The sequence below is a fragment of the Fundulus heteroclitus genome, unplaced genomic scaffold, assembly GCF_011125445.2.
Source record: "Fundulus heteroclitus isolate FHET01 unplaced genomic scaffold, MU-UCD_Fhet_4.1 scaffold_714, whole genome shotgun sequence".
NCBI classification, from domain to species: domain Eukaryota; kingdom Metazoa; phylum Chordata; class Actinopteri; order Cyprinodontiformes; family Fundulidae; genus Fundulus; species Fundulus heteroclitus.
The window spans coordinates 1-22,618 of record NW_023397159.1 but is presented as its reverse complement, the minus strand read 5'-3'; the positions used below and the strand labels follow the sequence as shown (position 1 = coordinate 22,618).

The following is a 22,618-nucleotide window of genomic DNA, read 5'->3' as shown; positions in this document are numbered from 1 at the left end:
TATATATATATATATAATTCACCGGATTCATAGTGTCTGAAAACATAAAGTACATTTTCTGAATTGACTTGTATTCTCTCTGAGCGCAGCTAGGTCTGACCTAAGATGGCCGCTCTATCGGTACGCCTCTCACGTGAGGACGCGGCGTCTACGTATTCATGTCTGTGTATATAATAGCTCAGTGCCCCCAACACATGTTTCTCTTCTTCTTCTTCTCTTGTTTTTAATGGCGGTTAACAAACCACTTATAGGTGCATCACCGTCACCTTCCACAATGCAGTATGGATCAGACCAACTATTATATTCTCCCTAAAATACCCGTCCTTCTTAGAAAACTAAAAATACTCCCAAAAACTACATCCCTAAACGACCTATGAAACAAATCCCTTATATCTAATTTATTTTTATTCCTGCCTAACTCTCTACATAACATCTCTCTTTCCTGAGTATATTTATTACATTCTAAAAAAATATGTTGGACTGTTTCTAATTTCCCACAATTACAACACCCTGTATTATGCTTATTAATTATTTTGTGAGGACTATTTTAATCTGTATGTCTAAATTGTATCTTACATATAATATCTTTTTCTCTTTTATTCTATTTTCTTATTCTATCTATTACATTTTCTTACTTCTACAACCTTTTTTTGAATACTATAATAAAAACTAGTATTCTGTCCTTTATCCCACTACTCTTGTCATTTCTTCTTGAAATATATTTTAATAATATTCTTCATCTCATTTTTACTTATTTTAATATTTGAAATCAACATCCTTCTTAACAGCACTCTTAGCAAAACTATTAGCTAACTGATTACCTATAACACCAATGTGAGCAGGGACCCAGGGACATCATAGATCCTCAAGTGAATTAAAAACAGACATGGGGAATAAACAATAAAACCCTTCTTTTACTAAAAAGTACAAATAAAATTCTGAAACTGTACTAAAACAGCGACTGAAACAGTAGCAGGTCAACCTGCACACAAAAGAAATCATGTTAAATCAGCACCTTCAAACATCAAGGTAACATGAAACTATCAATTTACCTCTAAAGTGAAAACCGGTCCACGGTTCTTTTTGCTTCACTGTAAATGAGTTGCCTAAAATAATTGGAGAGGAATTAACCAAATCATCTTGCAATAATCCCACGATCAATTATAAACATTCCTTGACACTAATCCTCAGCTTCAAATGTGCTTTCCTCACATGTCTGCCCCCTTTTAACTGGAAAGGCTTGTTTACTCCCAGCTGTGCATGATCACAGCATTTTGCATGTACATTATTTGGGGGCAGCGATCAGAAGTCTACACTCACAGCAGGTTATAGTGAGTGGAAAAATGCCGCCACATGTTTGGCTGAAAATGAAGGATCAGAGAGTCACAGAAAGGCTATGATTGCTTATGTAATGCACTGTGCTGAAGCTGGGTGTATAAAATCAGAACTAAAAAAACAATTTGACAATGAATAAGAATATTGGACTGAGGTTTTAAAGAAGATGGTTGTGGTTGTAAAGTTCTTAGCAGAGCGAGGACTACCTTTCAGGGGACACAGTCATGATTTTTTCGGTGGCATTGCTATTTATAATAGGCTAATGTCTGAATGTGTTTTGGACTGCAGACTAAGAGAGTGTTGCACTTGAGACGTGTAATTTAGGTGTACCCTTTTACACATGGCACAAAATAATTTATTTTCTGGTAAAGCAGTTTAGGAGGGGGCCACACAAAAAGTAGTTTAGGGGCCCCTGACCACTTTAATTCGCCACTGCCCTTGCCACAGCCATTCCCACCTCCATTTGCATATGAAACCAACAGTACTTTGAGCCTCGTTATCCCAAAAATCAACAGCCTCATACCACTTCAAAGTTTGCTTCTCAAAACAATGTGAAAGATCATCTAAACCTTTCCCGTCTGGCTACAAGACTACCTAGCCCCCCACTGTTAAGGTGTCTGTGCTCTGTCTTTAAAAGTGCCAATGCAATTCTTTCACTGTTGCTCTCAGCCTCTGAATACAATCTGAAAATCTGAACACAGTTTAAATACATGTTTACATGTGTTCATACAAATGTAAATACTGTTATTGGAGGTAATCATGGTCAACTGAAGAGTCTTTGTTTTGTTTTTTAGTAACTCCTGCAGGGTTATTTTGAATATCAGCAACAATTTCCCTACAAAATATAGGGACTACAGACCTGTTATTAGTACATAAAAGACTAATCTAAATCACACAATAGATCTCACTTGCTACAACGCTCATACCCATTAAACTGTGATGTGGACCTATATATATTTTGCACATTGTACAGTGAAAAAAACTTACTACAATTATTACCTATATTTAAAAATAACACACCTAACTTTGTCAAAACTTCTGCAACTTTTATCTGAAGCCAAAATCACTTGGCTGCTAACATCATTTTACCATACTTACACATACTCTAAATCTATTTACTGATATCTGTTGTTCACTTACCTTAACTTAATACACTTTTATTGTGATATTATATGTAAGCAGCAATTCATTATAGACGTAATTTTTCAACACTACTACTTACACAAAACATTTACATGTGTGGTGCATTAAAACAAATACCACAAAGATACTATAATGTATTTATTTGAACCAAAAATCTTTACATTACAATCAAAATAAACAACAAATTTCTTAAAAAATACACAGAACACTATATTTTACAACAACATAAACCTATACAATTACAAACAGCTTTCAAACTATACAAAGCTAACATTACAAAACACTCCTGCTCCACTTCAAAATGGATCGTTGTTCTGTGAAACCAGGAATAACACAAATATTATTCAATCATGATTAAGTCCTTATGTAACACTGGCAACATCCAACAACAACACCACAAACAAAACCAATACTTACACATTACAACTTCATACATTATTCCTTCCCCAAACTCTTCTTTATTCTTTTGGATTTCAGGGGACCCACTTCTGTAGATGCTCTAATGAAAATTGCACATATATAATCCAAATTAGAAATTCTAATTTACTACAGACAAGCTGCAAAACCTCAACATGGAGTATGACACTTACTGAATATCACCATCATCCTTTGTTTTCCTTTAACAGACAACAAACCTGTTATTTTACTAATCAAGCATAGACACAATTTCAACAACTCATTAACTAATACATGACAAAAAAATTCCATTTGAAGCAAACAACTTACTCAGGTTCAACATAATCCGGGATTTTTTCTATCACCAAACAGACTTCTGCAGTTTTCCTAATGATTTAAACCAAATAGCACACATGAAAGACCATAACAAAAACACATTTAAACTATGACCCAAATACATTATTAACTATGAAACTTACTGAACATCACAGATTCCCTTAATGGTGTCTTCTGTTGATTGTATCTCCCAAACAGCATCTGTTGTTTATAGATCAGTAAACAAAATCTTCCATTTACTTATATTAAAACCATAATCAAAACATGCACCAGACATATTATACTCTCTTACCATCCTGCATAAAAGCTGCACCTCCTTCATATATGTCCACTTTCTCCTTTAAGGCCTGAATAATTTTAGCATCCTTTGTTTTTTCTCCCTTGTAGTATTCCAGCTGCTGTTCTAATTTCTTCCTTATTTGAGCTTGCCGACCACGTTCAACCAAAAACTTGTTAAATGTACTACCAACAATTTTAAAAGACTCTTCACGTCCAACTGAGACATCCAAGACAGAATACTGCATATATAAAGGAAAAATAAAGTTACCAACCCCACATATAACAATACTACATAACACATATTTCAAAAAATTCCATACACAACAAAATGTATTTATTACTACACATTGCTTCTTAAAACAATCATGCACTACATCATTGCATACAAAGTGAATAAAAAACAGATTTTATCTTTCTCCAACATTCTAAACACTGACATCTATTTTCACACTTTTCACACAGTACAAAATCTTCTATATACAACCTTTTAAACTTATACATTGTCATGACTTCAACCAATTGTGCCCCCCACAATACCAACACATAAAAATCTTTTAAATTATTACCTTTACACAAACTTACTCCATAAAAATAGGGAAAATAATTCAATACTCACACTTGCAAGTTGAGCCTCACCCCGTAACTGTTGTATTTCAGCATCTTTAAATACAGGAAACTTTGAAGGAGAATCATTATCCATCATCTTAATAAAAAAGAAAACACATTAGTTGATCACAACAACAGCATACTCTTTACATATAACATATCCCAACTCTGTAAAATCAACCACAAAACCGCACAAACCTTCTAACTATTCTCACCAAAACTGCTTTCCAAATGATACAACCTTCTCTTAAAACACAATAATTTCATTTTCATTGGAATCCTTGCTTTTATATCACAATAAGACGTCCCCTTTTCCCCTCTAAACTAACCACCACTGCCTGTTTCACATCAAACACAACGATCTGTAATCCCACCTCCCTATTCACTACAAAGCCAACACTTACACCATTAAATTGCAAATTTCATCCCAGGCCTAAGCCATTTCCAGCTCATTGCTATATGTGAAGCACACTACTTAAAGCACCATTCTTCCTGAAATCAACAGCTTCATACCTTCTTACCCTTTGCTTCTAACAAGGCTTGAAACGATCTTTTGAACCCTTCCCATCTGCCTAGAAGTTCACGCCCCCCACTGTCAAGACCCCTCTACTATGTTCTGAAGACAGTTGTTGAAAAATGTGTGAAATAACTCAGTACGTTGTCAATTCAACACAATAAACCAACTTCTAATGGTGTGATAACTTGAAAAGAGTAAAAAGACCAATTTCAACAATCACACTCACTTTTTATCTATATCCTACAATATCCTTTTTCATTCATAACAATAAATCCCAAAATACTTCGTAAACAACATGTGGAAAAAATGACAAGGATTCTAAAAGATAGGATTCTGAGAGATTTTGAGAGATGGTAGCCTGTTAATAGCATACAACAGAGGAACAGAAAAACAAAATGGGGGAAGTTGAAAGTGTGTTCAAGAAAATAAATATTGAGAGAAATATTATGGGTGACAGTATAGTGACAAGGGGAGTGATAACAGAGATACAGGTGGAAAAAGAATTGAACACACTCAAACACAGTATTAATGGAGGCGAGGATGAGCAGAATTCAGAAACTGTTGAGAACAGTAAATGTTAAAAATGTTGTGAGCTTGTTAGTTCTTCTGGAGTTTCAGGAGCCGAGCTTCCATAAAAACTAAAAATAAAATGCATGAGCTTTCCAGTTAGGCCCTACATTTCCACACCACTACAATGTTACAAATGCCAGAAGTATGAACATATAGCAGTAATTTGCAAAGGTAAGCAGAGATGTCCTAATTGTACAAGTGAGCATAGAGTGGAAGATCGTAAGGAAAATGTGCAGGATAACTGTTGCAATTGTGGTGTCCAACACAGGGTAACAAATGGAAGATGTGAAGTTAGAAAGAGGGCTGTGAAAATACATCAGGTTAATGCAATTAACAACATATTTTATGCAGAAGCACTAAAGAAAGTACAAGTACAAAAAGGAAGGAAGGAAACTGACAAGGTTATCCAGGTGTCAAGAATGGAACAAGGACAAACAGAGAAAACAAATCCACAACTGTCAGTGGATAAGATTATTTTGCTTATGGCATACATGATCAACTGTACTGATCAAGATGAACACAAAACTAAAAAAATTAAAAAAATTGTTATGGGAGCTGAGAAGTTTTTAGGCATAAAATATGTATCTTGAGAGCAAATCAGAACAAGACTTGAAGCAGATGGGAAAGCAGGAAATCCAAGTCAAAAGGCTAACTGATTATTGTATAATGAAATGCAATCAAAATAATAGCAATTGGTCAGGAGATAAGGGATTTATTAAAGATTTAAAAAATAAACCAGATATATGTATTTAAGAAACATGGCTTAAGTCAAAATTAGAATTTCTTATTAAACGGTACAATAATATCTGTACAGATAGGGAGGAGGGTAGTTCAGGAGAATGTTTAATATTTATAAAACAAGAATGCAATATAGAGTTTTAGGGAAAGGGAAAGACTTGGAATATTTAATAATTGAAGTATGGACTACACAAGAAAATATCAAAATTGTGAACTTTTATAATCCATGTAAAGAATTGTTTTTAGAATAGATAAAGGAACTGGTGGTACAGTTAGTAGGGAAGGTAATTTGTTGTGGGGCTTTTAATGCACATAGCACATTATGGGGCAACAGTAATGATGCTAGTAGAAATGGTTATTGAGAAGATGATGGAGATGACAAATTTAGTGTGTTTAAATAAAAAAAGTGGAACAAGATTAAATATCAGAACAGTTACAGAAACAGCACTAGATCTCACATTAGTCTCAGATTCATTAGAGGACATTTGTACATGGGAAGCAGTCAGAGGAACAACAGCAGAAAATGACCATTATCCAATTATTACAGTAATAGGATTGAATATAAAGAAATATAAAACAGTAGGATTGCAGAAATAGTCATTCAGTAGTGCTAATTGGGATACATTTAGAAATACTAGTAACTAAGAAGATGGAAAAATTGATAAAAATGAAGTAATGAATTTTTTAATATTTCATTATGTAAAGTTATTCTAGAGCCTGCAGAAAACTCAATTAATAAGAAAGAAGGTAAGCTTAAAAATAAGATTATTCCATGGTGGACAAAGGAATTTGAACAACCGTTAAAATCACAAAATAAAACTTTTAATTTGTTAAAAAGTAATCATCTGCACCAAATCTTTTTGTGAATCATGGTAGACTGCAACCAATCACATTCATGTGTATCGCCCAGTGGATGGGCGGGGAAGATGCGTGACAGCTTCTGCGGTAGCTGGTGGCGGGCAGTGCACGTACCCCAACAGTGGTTAATACAGAAAGTTTTTCATCAAAGATGTCATTTTCTCATATTTTCTTGAGTCACATGTGATGGAACTATTCCTACAGGTTTACAGTTATGTCATTCAAAGTTCCTCCATAAATTCTTCACACATAGAGGATCAAAGGTTATCAAAAACATTTTATTTCGACAATTATTTTAATGTGTTATGATGGAAAAACAGTTATCATTTTCAACACTAGATGGGAGTATTTTTCCTAACCATTCATACACAGTCAAACATAATTGTAAGCAGCTTTAAAATATCTTTAGCTGCCCTTTAAAAGAAAGAAGTTTCAAATTTGTTCTCACTCACAAAACGACAACAATTTGCTTGACCTGTCAAACTAAATTTATTTGTCCCAAGACTACAAGCAAGGTTTGACACCATCAGCAGTGGCTGGGATGACCATTCACTCAGAACAGAGGGGAATCTAACACTCAGTCAGTTATGGGAGATGAGAAGCATCCAGCATGCTGTCGTAGAAAAAGGATGAAAAAGGATTATTTTTTGTGCTTGCAATTATAGTTTCACACATTAATGCCTATATTTCAAACCAGAAATGAAATTATCTGATCATTTATCTGATCACTCCAATACAACAAAACATCGAGTACATCAGAGAGGTGGCATTGAAACTGTTTTCTTTGAAATCTGTTTATTAAGGTCCTTCCAAATAAATCATGGATTTAGGAGTCATTTTTTCTCCATGAATTAAATTATATTCAGCAAGTTGTAGCAACAAAATCATGGCCTCTTTTTTATTCTTTATATGTCTCCATCTTTTGTGCAGGGTCTTGCCTGCCTCATATTGACTGGGATGACAGTGGACTGCTTGATGACCCACACTGTGGGGTCATTTTTCCTGAAACTGGCGATGTGTTGAGCCCCAAACAACTGGTAGCACTGAGGGCACCATGGATGCACTGGGACATTCTGAATCACACGGCTCAGATATATATGTTCCTACTGTCCAGTATGACCAACACTTTACAAGTTTAATCTTATTGTAGTTACCATTGTTGCAAACGGTTTTTAGGTAGTAAAATCCAGCCAGGGAAATGTAAATAAGTTAGTGTATTCACTAAATAAAAATATAGAACTGCTGGCATTGTGATGGTAAGGTATATGGTACTGTATAAACCTTTTAAAAATGCTGAGGTTATTGAAAAAAGGGCACATGGGGCTGTTAATAAACCTGAGGATGCAAACATTGTGGGAAAATTAAACAGTCCTTTATTTTCCACATTCAATAATAAACATTCCACATTGCATAATAAACATACCCTTTGATAAAGTCTTTATTTCCAATTCTTACTAATATTAATCAAAGTGAATACACTTTTCCACAAGGATTGCTTTTATTGTTGAAATTAAGACTGAAAGAACTCCATTAATTCTCCAGGTTCATGTAGGAGCCTTCCATCCAAACCAGAACTTTGATGGCCTTCACCTCATCAGTGGATGCTGCAAAAATGATATGTTATGGTTATGTAAAGGATAATACTCATCTCAAAGAAAAAAAAAATCACCACTAAGATGAAAACACAAGGGGAGTGGTGGCCTAGTGGTTAGAGCACAGAGCTTCGGTCCCAGAGGTTCTGAATTCAACTCCCACAAGCTTCCATTCTGGGTCCCTGAGCAAGATCCTTAACCCCCAATTGATACCCAGGCACCGCACAGTGGCAGCCCACTGCTCCACAAGGGGATGGGTTAAAATGCTGTTAGCTGTGATAGCACGTCTTTCTTCCTCAGCCAAACCGGCATCTCAGTTTTTTTCGGGTGCGCCCCCTGCTGTCGGGAAGTCTTCTTCTTCTGCTTCTACTACTTTATGGATTTTTTTGCCGGTTGGCACCATAGACATAATATAAGAGTAGACGCGTCATTGGGCGGGTTCTGCCTCTGCTGCGATGCGTCAGCGTGTCCGCCATCTTAAGTGTGGCAAATCTGCAGTTACTCAGTCACTTAAACAGTATCAGAGGGACTTTAATCTCTGAATATACTTTGTATTCGTAGTATAGTATTTTTTGTAATATTACAAGTTTATTTTCGTATCCCTTTAGCTTCATTCTCCTGAATTTATTCTCCTAAAGAATAAAAATATTTAAAATAATCTAACCTGGCCCCATTACTCCAGGAGTGAAATAATTCTGCAAACTGTGATTATTCTGGAAATGTTCCCCCTTAATTCTCATAATATGATGTTTTTATCATAACATTATCACTTTTGAGTTTGTTTGTTTATTTTTACTTTATTTACCTAGTACTTTTTTCTCATATTATTAATTTTACCTCTTTAATACTCCCACAAAAAGTCTGTTCCTAAAGGTTCACATGTGACACAGTTTAATGAAATAATGAAGACCACAATGTTTAGATTTAACAAATTGATCCTTATATTCATAACACATACACACACAAATATATATATATATATATATATATATATATATATATGTGTATATATATATATATATATATATATATGTGTGTGTGTGTGTGTGTGTGTGTGTCTGTGTGTGTCTGTGTGTGTATTTATTGCAGCACAGGAATGAGGCATCTTCTCTGATCCACGTTCACAATAACAGAACTCAACTTTTTTCTGCCACATACAATGTGGCGGTGACGTTGACGTGCGAACCTGCGCCCTATGACGCGTCTACGTATATGATGTCTGTGGTTGGCACCACAGACATGAATACGTAGACGCCGCGTCCTCGGTTGAGAGGCGTGCCGACAGAGCGGCCATCTTAGGTCAGACCAAGCGGCAGTCAGACAGAATACAAGTCAATTCAGGAAAATGTACTTTATGTTTTCAGACGCTCTGAATCCGGTGAATTCTCACCCGATTTCCAGATAAATCAACTGACTGAAAACGTCACCCTTTAGGGGTTACATGGGGCCAATTAATTTAATTAAATGATTGTCTAACTTAATAAATAATTTCGATTTTGTATTGAAAGTAAGCAAACTTCCAGAGCTCCGTCCCAGGAAGGCCGACTTTTACTCCGCTTATGGGTGCGCAAATAAAAGCACACTAGGAACCAGATCCTTCCATTAGTAAGATTGTCTGATCATCCTCATGCTTTACAGTTACAGTTTTTCCGGCATAAACACAATATGTGCTAATGGGTAGCAGGGATGGAAGTAGAGAAAAGTACATTAAACACCAAAAACAAACAAAATGATCCTAAATTACTGGATAGACATGATTTGGGGGGGGGGGGGGGATTTATACAGTTTTTGCTATGATTTTGTAATGTATTTGATTCAAAGATGCGTTATTAGGTTTTTAGTTGCTTTTTTTCCCCAGATTTTGTTTGATATAATAATATATATATATATATTTTTTTAATAATAATTGCGGTTTGTATTATATAATTTTTAAATGCTGTTATTGTCTGTATATAGTTTTGCTCCTATAGATCAGTGCTGTTGTCTGCAGATCGGTGTCTGTGTATATAGCTTATATATATATATATATATATATATATATATATATATATATATATATATATATATATATATATTAGATTAATATGTAACTGCAAAATATGTATTTTTCATCCAGTTTGACTTCAATTTAAATAGTTTTGGTTCTGAATTAATATGTGCAATCTGTCTGAACGGTCACGAGCATTGTGAACATATGATTAAAATGAGATCTGAGCTGTATCCTATTAATTTTGACAGCAGCTGTCTGATCTGTGGTCTGACCCAAGATGGCCGCCCTGTAGGCATGTCGCCCTAGCGGCCGGCAGCGTACAATGGGGCGTCTGCGTATATGATGTCTATGGTTGGCACCATAGACATATATAAAGATATATATATATTATATTATATTATGTCAATGGGGAGAGCATCTATCCGGTCCGTCACTAAAATGTGTCCCCCCGCTGAGTCTCTTAAATTCCTTTTCCTGTTTTCTATAATAGTGGAGGAATATATAGAACAGTTTTATAATTATGTAAAAATGTATACGGATGAATAAAAAAAAATCAATTAGGACAAACTGGAGTAGGTGTAATAATTCCAGAGTTTAAACTGCATATAGGGAATAAATTAAATGAAGGAATATCTGTTTATACGGCAGAAATGATTGCATTATTAGTTGCTGTAGAATGGATTGAGGAAGTGAGACCATTAAGAGCTGTCATATGTTCAGATTCAAGTTCATCATTGATCAGTTTAAAAAGAAATCATTTAGAAAGCCGTCCAGATATCTTATTAGTAATTCAACAAATATTATATCATATTCAGATGATGGGGTTATCAGCTGTGTTTCTTTGGGTTCCTGCACATATAGGAGTGAAAGGTAATTAAATGGCTGATAAGAAAGTAAATAAAAGTAAGAGTGATTAAGAATAGACATGGGTCAGAGGTTCAAAGTATTATGCTGCCATCTTGTGGTCAAAAATAATACCCGTTTCTATGACAAAATGACATCTTTGATGAAAATTAATTGACTTTCTTTAGGGTTTACACAATTGGTCCAAGAGACTTTTTTGTAGGGACTGAAAAGTTACATCTGCTTACCGAGTTTCATAATTCTCAGACAAAGCATGGCTTGGGGCTTACTGATTTAATGCGTTTTTAATGGTTTTCCACAAACCTGATTTTTGCAATGCGACAGCTCAGGCAAATATGCATATTTCAGAAAACCTTTGATAACTTTTAACCCTCAAGGTCTCATCTCCACGCTGAAAAAATTTGAAAGTGATAGCTTAAAATGCCTAGGACTAGTTTGTTAAAGTTCGAGGCAAAAACCGTCAATATTTTACCCTTTGACCCAAAATGGCAGGCTTCCTGTGGGTTTTAGAGCATACCCACAATAGACTTTTTTTCATAACTTTGAAAAAGCTACCTAGGTAAAAAATTTCAGCTTTCTACGTGTTACGGTTTGGCCCAACTCACTCTAGTTGGCGCTGTTGAGCGGGTTTGCCACGCCCGCTTTCAATTACACTAAAATCATGCGATTTCTCACGGGGGACAATTTTGGGTAAAGTTTGGTGAGTTTTCATGCATGTTTAGGCCTCCAAAAAGCCGTTTCAAAAGTCCCAAGAATAAATAATAATAATAATTAAAGCCGCAAGCGGCGATGAGCGGCCCTCGCAGCCAAGCACCGCTGGGGTACGCGCACCGCCTGCCGCCAGCCACCGCAGAAGCTGTCACGCATTTTACGCGCACGTCCACCGGGCAATTCACACGAACCCGTTCGGCAGTGAAATCAGGTGCAGATCGGTTGATGCAGCAAGGAGATACAGCCGTTGAATAATGATATTGCATTTGGCCACCGGGCCGGACCAAATCGTTCGGCGGGCCGTACGTTTGACACCCCTGGTTTAAACATTAGTTTACTGGTTGAAATGCAGTTCAAAGTCTTCAGCTGATCCAAAATGCTGCAGCAAGAGTTATGGAGATAGTTTCCTGCCAAAAGGTTGTAAACAGAAAAGGTGTTGCACACAAATAAAACTTGTTTTGCACACAAAAAGATGTGTTTCACACAAAAAAAATTGTTTTGCAAACTGTCCGCCAACCTTGCACTCAAAATATCATTTATAAGTTTTCCTCCAGTACAAAATGGTCTCTGCACACACAAAACAGCCTCTGCTCGACTAAGAAACAATCCCACCCACGCTGCGGTAAATTTGTGCCAAAAGTCACGTGATGCATTAAGAGTTGTTGTTCAGACTTCCCGACATTGAGAAGAATTCAGTTATCTCTAAACTATTGGGCTAATTTACAGGGTCATAGTGAAGATCATCCAGCACAGAGCACTTTAACATCTTGTTGGGAAATGGAGAAGAGGGAGAGAAAAAGCTTTGGGTAGACAGTTAGACAAAAAGCAATGGAATTAGAAATAACTGATTTAATTTTCAGTCCAGCAGTACCACCTTGGATACTACCTGAATCTAAAGTAGATCTAACACTATTGCGAAAGGGAAATAAGGTCAGGGGGTTTGTTTTAAATTCAAATACAATACAGGAATATATTAATATTTACTACAGTTTCATTCAGATCTACACAGAGGCACCAAAAAAGTTTAGATAACAAGATAGGAGTATCTTTTATTGTTCCAGAGTTTCATATTACAGTAGGAAAGAGGACAAGTGATAATATATGAGTATACACAGGACAAATGCTAGCAATTCTGTTTGCAGTGCAATGGGTAGAAGAAATAAGACCTCTGAGAGTGATTATTTGTTCAGATTCATCTTCATCACTAATCAGTTTACTGATAAAACACTCAAACAGTAGACCAGATATTTTGATAGAAATCCAGCAAACATTACACAGAATTCAAATGATGGACATTACAGTCATATTTTTGTGGGTACCAGCACATATGTGAGTTAAAGGAAATGAAATGGCAGATAAGGCTGCAAAGGAGGCTACAACAAGAAAAGACATTGATGTGTCAGTTAAAATTAGTAAGATGGAAATGATAATGATAATGCATTTAGCCACCGGGCCAGACTAAATCGTTCGGCGGGCCGTACGTTTGACACCCCTGGTTTAAACATTAGTTTACTGGTTGAAATGCAGTTCAAAGTCTTCAGCTGATCCAAAATGCTGCAGCAAGAGTTATGGAGATAGTTTCCAGCCAAAAGGTTGTACACAAAAAAGGTGTTGCACACAAATATAAATTGTTTTGCAAACTGTCCGCCAACCCTGCACTCAAAATATCATTTATAAGTTTTCCCCCAGTACAAAATAGTCTCCGCTCGCACAAAACAGCCTCTGCTCCACTACGAAACAAGGCCACCCCTGCTGCGTTAAATTTGTGCCAAAAGTCACGTGATGCATTAAGAGTTGTTGTTGTTCACACTTCCTGACATTGAGAAGAATTCAGTTATCTCTAAACTATTGGGCTAATTTACAGGGTCATATTGAAGATCATCCAGCACAGAGCACTTTAACATCTTGTTGGGAAATGGGGAAGAGGGAGAGAAAAAGCCTTGGGTAGACAGTTAGACAAAAAGCAATGGAATTAGAATTAACTGATTTAATGTTCAGTCCAACAGTATCCACTGCCTTTACAGTGGATAACCAAACTGGAATCATTGTGGATGTAAGTTTGCTCTTATCATCTTGGATCACATGGTTTGAGATTGCCTCACTTGATGTTTCTTGATCTTGTTCTTTGATTTATTTGCCTTCTTTAATCTCTTCTAGTTCGTTATACTCCCTCTGCCTTTTATCACCTTCCTTATTTTTTTTTGTCTTCCTTGTCTCGTTCTTCATGTAGACATATTGGGTGTTTTTTCTTGCAGGTGTTGCAGATACTTCTCTTTTCTTGGATTGATGTCCATAGCAGAGACATCTAAAACACAGTCCCTTTAATTTTTACAAACTTCACTCTTTCAGTGATTGTCTTTTCCATGAAATTTTGACATGTCTGAATTCTGTGATTTAATCTCCCACAGAATAACATTTGTTTGTTTCTGTTTTCTCTTCTGTGCTGCTTGCAAATGCGTTTGCCCCAACACTGCTAGCCTTGATGAGCTTTGTTTTCTCTGAAGCATTTGCTTTAAGCGCATGTAGCGACGTCACTGGGTTACATGCTATTTTTGCCTCTCTTGTGACAAAGTCAACAAAGTTACTAAATGTTGGAAATTAACCACACTCCTCTTCAATCTGAATAACTTTCCTATTCCATCTTGCTGTAAGCCAATCAGGAAGCTTGCTTCCATGGCAGCCAGTTCTGCTGCTGCTTCTTGCCTTTTGACAGACAGCTTACTTGAGTGGCTTGAATGCGCACTACTTGACTGTTTGGAACTTTGGGAAGTTGTTGAAGTGCACAAAGAACCAGCTTCTGTGCAAACTTGTTTTTATAGATGCATCAAGAGCTCTTTTGGCTTGTTTAGCAGCAGTTTTCTATTTGTCATAACTGAGCTTGAAACGAGAATGAAGTCTGTTCATCTTTTCTTCACGCAGCACTTGACCCTTTTCATTGAGTTTTTTCTGTCTTGCACTTTTCCTAAAGCCTTCTGCTGAAAAAGCTTCACTTGTGGTCACCTCTTTATGATTTCCTTCTTGTTGCAACTTCACAGCTTCAGTGTCACAGTCTTCCTGCATGGCCATGTCATTGTCCATTTTGCTTAGATCCTTTGGGGTTTATTGTTTAACTTTAGCTTAATTATCTTTACATTAGAAGTATGTAGATTTAGCCTAATTTAAACACATACCCTTTAAATGTGTTCATAAACTTAAATAATTTCTCTAGTTAAAGATCAACTTAGTTGTGCAGTTACAAACACCTTAATCTGAATAATAAATCTTTCAACTATTACAAGACAGAAACTATTTCCATGTAAAACCAAATCACAAAACTTCCCTTTTCGGTACCTTGGTTACCCGTAATAAAACCAACAAACAAAAAACACTCGTATCTGTCTTAAGTTAGCTGGAATCAACTTCCTTGAATGAGATAAAACAAAATGTATATATTTTTCTTAACTTGAGTTTAACTTTTAACATGTGTACACCTGACTTGTATGTATACTGCAGCATGTTACCCTTCAAGCACTTATTGAGTCCCTTAAAGCTTAGCAAGGTTAATTCACCTCTTCACATTTAACTTAATTTAAACGTGTTACTTGGTGGCAAATTAAGCCCGCTGCACTCTCGGACAACATCTGCTTCTGGTTTGGCTAATTCCTGCGTGCAGTCGGCCTTTCCCTGATGCTATAGAGCGACGTCACCCCTTAACGAGCTGCTCGTTGTCGGTTCTGCAGCAGCTGCAACCTCCGCTCCTCTCTGCACTTCTCCAGCCCGAAGCAGGCGTGAGTTCTGGCTGTTACTCCTCCCGAGTTAATCAAGGCTCAACGTCGTTCTTTTGGTTTCAACAGACCATTATTGCGGACAACACGTCTTTACATGTCTTAGAAAATGCCCTTTAAAATGCCGTCAGAACTAAGAGGAAACAGAAATCCGAATTAGAATATAATGGTTTACATGAATAAAGACAAGCAAAACAATAAAACCGTACCTCATTGGCCGCGCAAACTCCAGAGGAATAAAGATTCTTTATACAGCTTGTTCCCAAAAAAACCCTTGTTTTCGGGTAAAACTTTTGCTACAACAGTCCAATGATGCTCTTTAGTCAAACAAATCAAACGTCCTCTTCCTCTCCCCACTGGCGTCCACCCTTCTAAATCCAATACATTCCTCAATTTCTACCTCCATTTCCACCAGAACCATTCACATACCAGTTTATGCCAAAATCCGCCTTTTCCAAATCCGATATAGTTTATGTTTTGTTTTCCGCGCCGCTCCAAATCCAACCTATTCACCAACTCTGCACACATGCTTTTCTATTGTTTGCGTCTTTACTTCCTACTTCCGGTTCGGAAGATTTTCAACATAAAAGCACCGCAAATACATATAAAATAGAGAACGGTATATTAACATTTCAAAGTAGTTTTTAAATGTCTTTTAAACATATTAAACATATTCGGGGCAGAACAAAGATCTAGAGAGAGTAAAGCAATTAAAATTCTTAGGAGTATGGTTTGATGAAAAACTATCCTGGGAAGTGCACATAGATAAGGTTTTTGAAAAATGTAAAAAGATACTTAATATATTGAGATGTTTAATTGGGTATGAATGATCAGATAGGAAAGCTTTAAGATTAGTTTATATAAATCTAATTAGATCTACAATTGATTATGGAAGTATAGTGTATGGATCAGCATCGGAGACAGTACTTAAAAAATTGGATATCATACAATATCAAGCATTGCGCTTAATAACAGGAGCAATAAGGACAACTTCAACATCAGCTTTACAGGTGGAAGTGGGTGAAATGCCGTTAGGACTGAGAAGAATACAACTGTCATTAAATTACTGGGTTAATTTGCAAGAACACGATCAAATCCATCCTACAAAGGTAACTTTACATTCCTGCAGTGAAAAAGAAGGTTCATAATAAGTCATTTGGTTGGACAATTATTCAGAAAGCAACAGAATTAGGATTAAATCATTGAAATATTAGTCCAACAGTACCATTATCAATAACACCACCATGGATCTTACCTGAAACAATAGTAGATTTAACAATATTGGAAAAGAAAAATAGAGATAAAATGTATATATGTAATTCTTTAATAGTGGAGGAATATATAGAACAGTTTTATAATTATGTAAAAACGTATACGGATGAATCAAAAAAATCAATTAGGACAAACTGGAGTAGGTGTAATAATTCCAGAGTTTAAACTGCATATAGGGAAGAAATTAAATGAAGGAATATCTGTTTATACGACAGAAATAATTGCATTATTAGGTGCTGTAGAATGGATTGAGGAAGTGAGACCATTAAGAGCTGTCATATGTTCAGATTCAAGTTCATCATTGATCAGTTTAAAAAGAAATCATTCAGAAAGCCGTCCAGATATCTTATTAGTAATTCAACAAATATTATATCATATTCAGATGATGGGGTTATCAGCTGTGTTTCTTTGGGTTCCTGCACATATAGGAGTGAAAGGTAATTAAATGGCTGATAAGAAAGCTAAAGAGTCGATAAATAAAAGTAAGAGTGATTAAGAATAGACATGGGTAAATCAGAGGTTCAAAGTATTATGCTGCCATCTTGTGGTCAAAAATAATACCCGTTTTTATGACAAAATGACATCTTTGATGAAAATTAATTGACTTTCTTTAGGGTTTACACAATTGGTCCAAGAGACTTTTTTGTAGGGACTGAGAAGTTACATCTGCTTACCAAGTTTCATAATTCTCAGACAAAGCATGGCTTGGGGCTTACTGATTTAATGCGTTTTTAATGGTTTTCCACAAACCTGATTTTTGCAATGTGACAGCTCAGGCAAATATGCATATTTCATAAAACTTTGATAACTTTTAACCCTCAAGGTCTCATCTCCCCGCTGAAAAAATTTGAAAGTGATAGCTTAAAATGCCTAGGACTAGTTCGTTAAAGTTCGAGGCAAAAACCGTCAATATTTTACCCTTTGACCCAAAATGGCAGGCTTCCTGTGGGTTTTAGAGCATACCCACAATAGACTTTTTTTCATAACTTTAAAAAAGCTACCTAGGTAAAAAATTTCAGCTTTCTACGTGTTATGGTTTGGCCCAACTCACTCTAGTTGGCGCTGTTGAGCGGGTTTGCCACGCCCGCTTTCAATTACACTAAAATCATGCGATTTCTCACGGGGGACAATTTTGGGCAAAGTTTGGTGAGTTTTCATGCATGTTTAGGCCTCCAAAAAGCCGTTTCAAAAGTCCCAAGAATAAATAATAATAATAATAATAATAATAATAATAATAAAATCTGCAGTTACAATAGGCCTTCGCAGCGCTTAGCTGCTCGGGCCTAATTAAAGCCGCAAGCGGCGATGAGCGGCCCTCGCAGCCAAGCACCGCTGGGGTACGCGCACCGCCTGCCGCCAGCCACCGCAAAAGCTGTCACGCAATTTCCCTGCCCGTCCACCGGGCGATTCACACGAACCCGTTTGGCAGCGCTCCCCCACAACTCACAAAAAATCAGGTGCAGATCGGTCGATGCAGCGAGGAGATACAGCCGTTGAATAATGATAATGCATTTGGCCACCGGGCTGGACTAAATCGTTCGGCGAGCCGTACGTTTGACACCCCTGGTTCAAACATTAGTTTACTGGTTGAAATGCAGTTCAAAGTCTTCAGCTGAAAGGTTGTACACAAAAAAGGTGTTGCACACAAATAAAACTTGTTTTGCACACAAAAATATATGTTTCACACAAAAAAATTTGTTTTGCAAACTGTCCGCCAACCTTGCGCTCAAAATATCATTTATAAGTTTTCCTCCAGTACAAAATGGTCTCTGCTCAACTACAAAACAATCCCACCCACGCTGCAGTAAATTTGTGCCAAAAGTCACGTGATGCATTAAGAGTTGTTGTTGTTCAGACTTCCCGACAGGAGAGGTTAAACCATATTGATGGAGATGAGCAGACAGGAGGCTCTCGGGTAGGAGACTGAGTGACAGGCTGGTTGGAAACGGGTGCGTGCATTGCTTCGTCAGAGAAATCTATCTGAAGGAAGAAGGAAAAGGTTGGCGGTAGGCATAAGCAAGTTTGTGACTGGATCAGGATGGCGGCTCAGGTTGTAGAGGATGAGGAAGAACTACATAGTGATATGGATACGGATAGTTGAACGCCAGTTGCTAGTTACCGGGGAAGTGGAAAATTCAAAAGTAGTGAAGCAGGCAGAGGTTCTGGGAATTCAGGAGACAAAAGAAATCTTGAAGACGACAGTACAGATGATGGAAGCAAGGGTGTGCATAAAAAGATTCAATTCAATTCAATTTTATTTAAGTCAGACCAGGTGTACCTACTATGAAGAAAAAAGAGAGAGAGCAAAAAGTTAAAAGCTGAAATGTCAACAGTCATTTCAATGTAATGGAATGAAAAACTGGAGAACAGTAGACTGGAGAACAGTAGAAATCAGTAGAGTGATAAAAATATACCCTGATGTCCTCCAGTAGCCTAAGCCTATAGCAGCACAACTATAGATGTAGCTCAGGGTAACATGAGCCACTCTAACTATAAACTTAAATTCTATTCTTGATTTAACAGGAAGCCAATGAAGGGAAGCTAAAATTGGAGAAATATGATCCCTCTTGTTGATTTTCATCAGAACTCTTGCTGCAGCATTTTGGATCAGCTGAAGACTTCGAACTGCATTTTGTGGACTTCCTGATAGTAAAGAATTACAATAGTCCAGCCTTGAAGTAACAAATGCATGGACTAGTTTTCCAGCATCACCCCTGGACAGAATGTTTCTAATTTTGGCGATATTCCTGAGGTGAAAAAAGGAAACTCTGGAAACCTGTTTAATATGGGATTTAAATGACATGTCTTGGTCGAAGACAACACCAAGATTTTAATTTTATTTCCAGAGGCCAGAATGGATAATACAGGTAAGAGTTGGTAAGAGTCTTTCAGGGAGAAATTAAAAAGAACCACACAAGGCAGTATTATCAGTCCTTTATTATTTTCAGTTATGATAAATGATGCACTTAAAGAAATAGAAAATGAATTGGGTTGTTCATTGTTTGCTGATGACGGAGCTATTTGGAAACGTAGAAGGAATGTTAAATTTATTGTAGGGAAAGTCCAAAAGCAATTCATAAGATTGAACAATGGTCTTACAAATGGAGTTTTAAATTTTCGGTAGATAAAACAAAAGTATTGCTTTTTACTCAGAAAAGAAATCAAGAAGTACAACTGAAGTTATATAATCAAGATTGTACTGTTCTCTCTATGTGTTTTGCTCTTGCGTGAACACAGATAAACAGCCAGCCAAACTCCTTATTCAAGAGCCAGGAAGTGAGCGGCTTGCTCCTTTATTATCTTCTTACACATTTAGTCAGCATTTCTGACTGCTTTGAATCCGGTGTAAAACTAGAAAAGAAAGATACAAAAAAATGGATTAATAAACAGCCATGTAAATATCAGTATTAACGTATCAAAGTATCAGCTGCTTAATAGTAACTCAACAGGTATTTTCACAGCCGGCTAGAAAAGCGGCAAATTAGCAAGTAAACACACATACTCTGCTGTCACACAGACCACGACATTTTACTGTTGCTTTTATACACAAAATAACCATAAAAGATATTTACATATCTTATCGAATCTGTAAACAATGAGCAACACTTACAACCATTGCTTTCGGAGAGATTAACTGCATTGTTGCTGCCCTGAGACGATGCACACACGCTCTCTTCCTCTTGTTTGCGTCTTTACTTCCTACTTCCGGTTCGGAAGATTTTCAACATAAAAGCACCGCAAATTCATTTAAAACAGAGAACGGTATATTAACATTTCAAAGTAGTTTTTAAATGTCTTTTAAACATATTAAACATATTCAGGGCAGAACAAAGATCTAGAGAGAGTAAAGCAATTTAAATTCTTAGGAGTATGGTTTGATGAAAAACTATCCTGGAAAGTGCACATAGATAAGGTTATTGAAAAATGTAAAAGGATACTTAATATATTGAGATGTTTAGTTGGGTATGAATGTTACATTCCTGCAGTGAAAAAGAAAGGGTTCATAATAAGGTTGGACAATTATTCAGAAAGCTACAGAATTAGGATTAAATCATTTAAATATTAGTCCAACAGTACCATTATCAATAACACCAGCATGGATTTTACCTGAAAACAATAGTAGATTTAACAATATTGGAAAAGAAAAATAAAGATAAAATGTATATGTGTAATTCTATAATAGTGGAGGAATATATAGAACAGTTTTATAATTATGTAAAAATGTATACGGATGCATCAAAATAGCAATTACGACAAACTGGAGTAGGTGTAATAATTCCAGAGTTTAAACTGCATATAGGGAATAAATTAAATGAAGGAATATCTGTTTATACGGCAGAAATGATTGCATTATTAGTTGCTGTAGAATGGATTGAGGAAGTGAGACCATTAAGAGCTGTCATATGTTCAGATTCAAGTTCATCATTGATCAGTTTAAAAAGAAATCATTCAGAAAGCCGTCCAGATATCTTATTAGTAATTCAACAAATATTATATCATATTCAGATGATGGGGTTATCAGCTGTGTTTCTTTGGGTTCCTGCACATATAGGAGTGAAAGGTAATTAAATGGCTGATAAGAAAGCTAAAGAGTCGATAAATAAAAGTAAGAGTGATTAAGAATAGACATGGGTAAATCAGAGGTTCAAAGTATTATGCTGCCATCTTCTGGTCAAAAATAATACCCGTTTTTATGACAAAATGACATCTTTGATGAAAATTAATTGACTTTCTTTAGGGTTTACACAATTGGTCCAAGAGACTTTTTTGTAGGGACTGAGAAGTTACATCTGCTTACCGAGTTTCATAATTCTCAGACAAAGTATGGCTTGGGGCTTACTGATTTAATGCGTTTTTAATGGTTTTCCACAAACCTGATTTTTGCAATGCGACAGCTCAGGCAAATATAAATATTTCATAAAACCTTTGATAACTTTTAACCCTCAAGGTGTCATCTCCACGCTGAAAAAATTTGAAAGTGATACCTTAAAATGCCTAGGACTAGTTCGTTAAAGTTTGAGGCAAAAACCGTCAATATTTTACCCTTTGAGCCAAAATGGCAGGCTTCCTGTGGGTTTAAGAGCATACCCACAATAGACTTTTTTTCATAACTTTAAAAAAGCTACCTAGGTAAAAAATTTCAGCTTTCTACGTGTTACGGTTTGGCCCAACTCACTCTAGTTGGCGCTGTTGAGCGGGTTTGCCACGCCCGCTTTCAATTACACTCAAATCATGCGATTTCTCACGGGGGACAATTTTGGGTAAAGTTTGGTGAGTTTTCATGCATGTTTAGGCCTCCAAAAAGCCGTTTCAAAAGTCCCAAGAATAAATAATAATAATAATTAAAGCCGCAAGCGGCGATGAGCGGCCCTCGCAGCCAAGCACCGCTGGGGTACGCGCACCGCCTGCCGCCAGCCACCGCAGAAGCTGTCACGCATTTTACGCGCACGTCCACCGGGCAATTCACACGAACCCGTTCGGCAGTGAAATCAGGTGCAGATCGGTTGATGCAGCAAGGAGATACAGCCGTTGAATAATGATATTGCATTTGGCCACCGGGCCGGACCAAATCGTTCGGCGGGCCGTACGTTTGACACCCCTGGTTTAAACATTAGTTTACTGGTTGAAATGCAGTTCAAGTCTTCAG

General features: G+C 36.6%; 1 long non-coding RNA gene across 2 annotated transcripts; it reads right to left on the bottom strand.

Annotated features, from left to right (window-relative positions):
* Positions 1 to 1,305: 1,305 nt before the first annotated feature.
* LOC110368339 lies at positions 1,306 to 8,200 on the bottom strand. Of its 2 annotated transcripts, XR_002428015.2 has the most exons (7): positions 4,106 to 8,200; positions 3,503 to 3,728; positions 3,354 to 3,411; positions 3,205 to 3,261; positions 3,069 to 3,095; positions 2,896 to 2,977; positions 1,311 to 2,792 (listed from the first exon to the last, which is right to left on the bottom strand). It is a non-coding gene; the product is annotated as an uncharacterized LOC110368339 (long non-coding RNA). The 2 variants fall into 2 exon arrangements; XR_004930261.1 differs by having other exon boundaries at positions 1,306 to 2,792; positions 3,503 to 8,200.
* Positions 8,201 to 22,618: the final 14,418 nt, after the last annotated feature.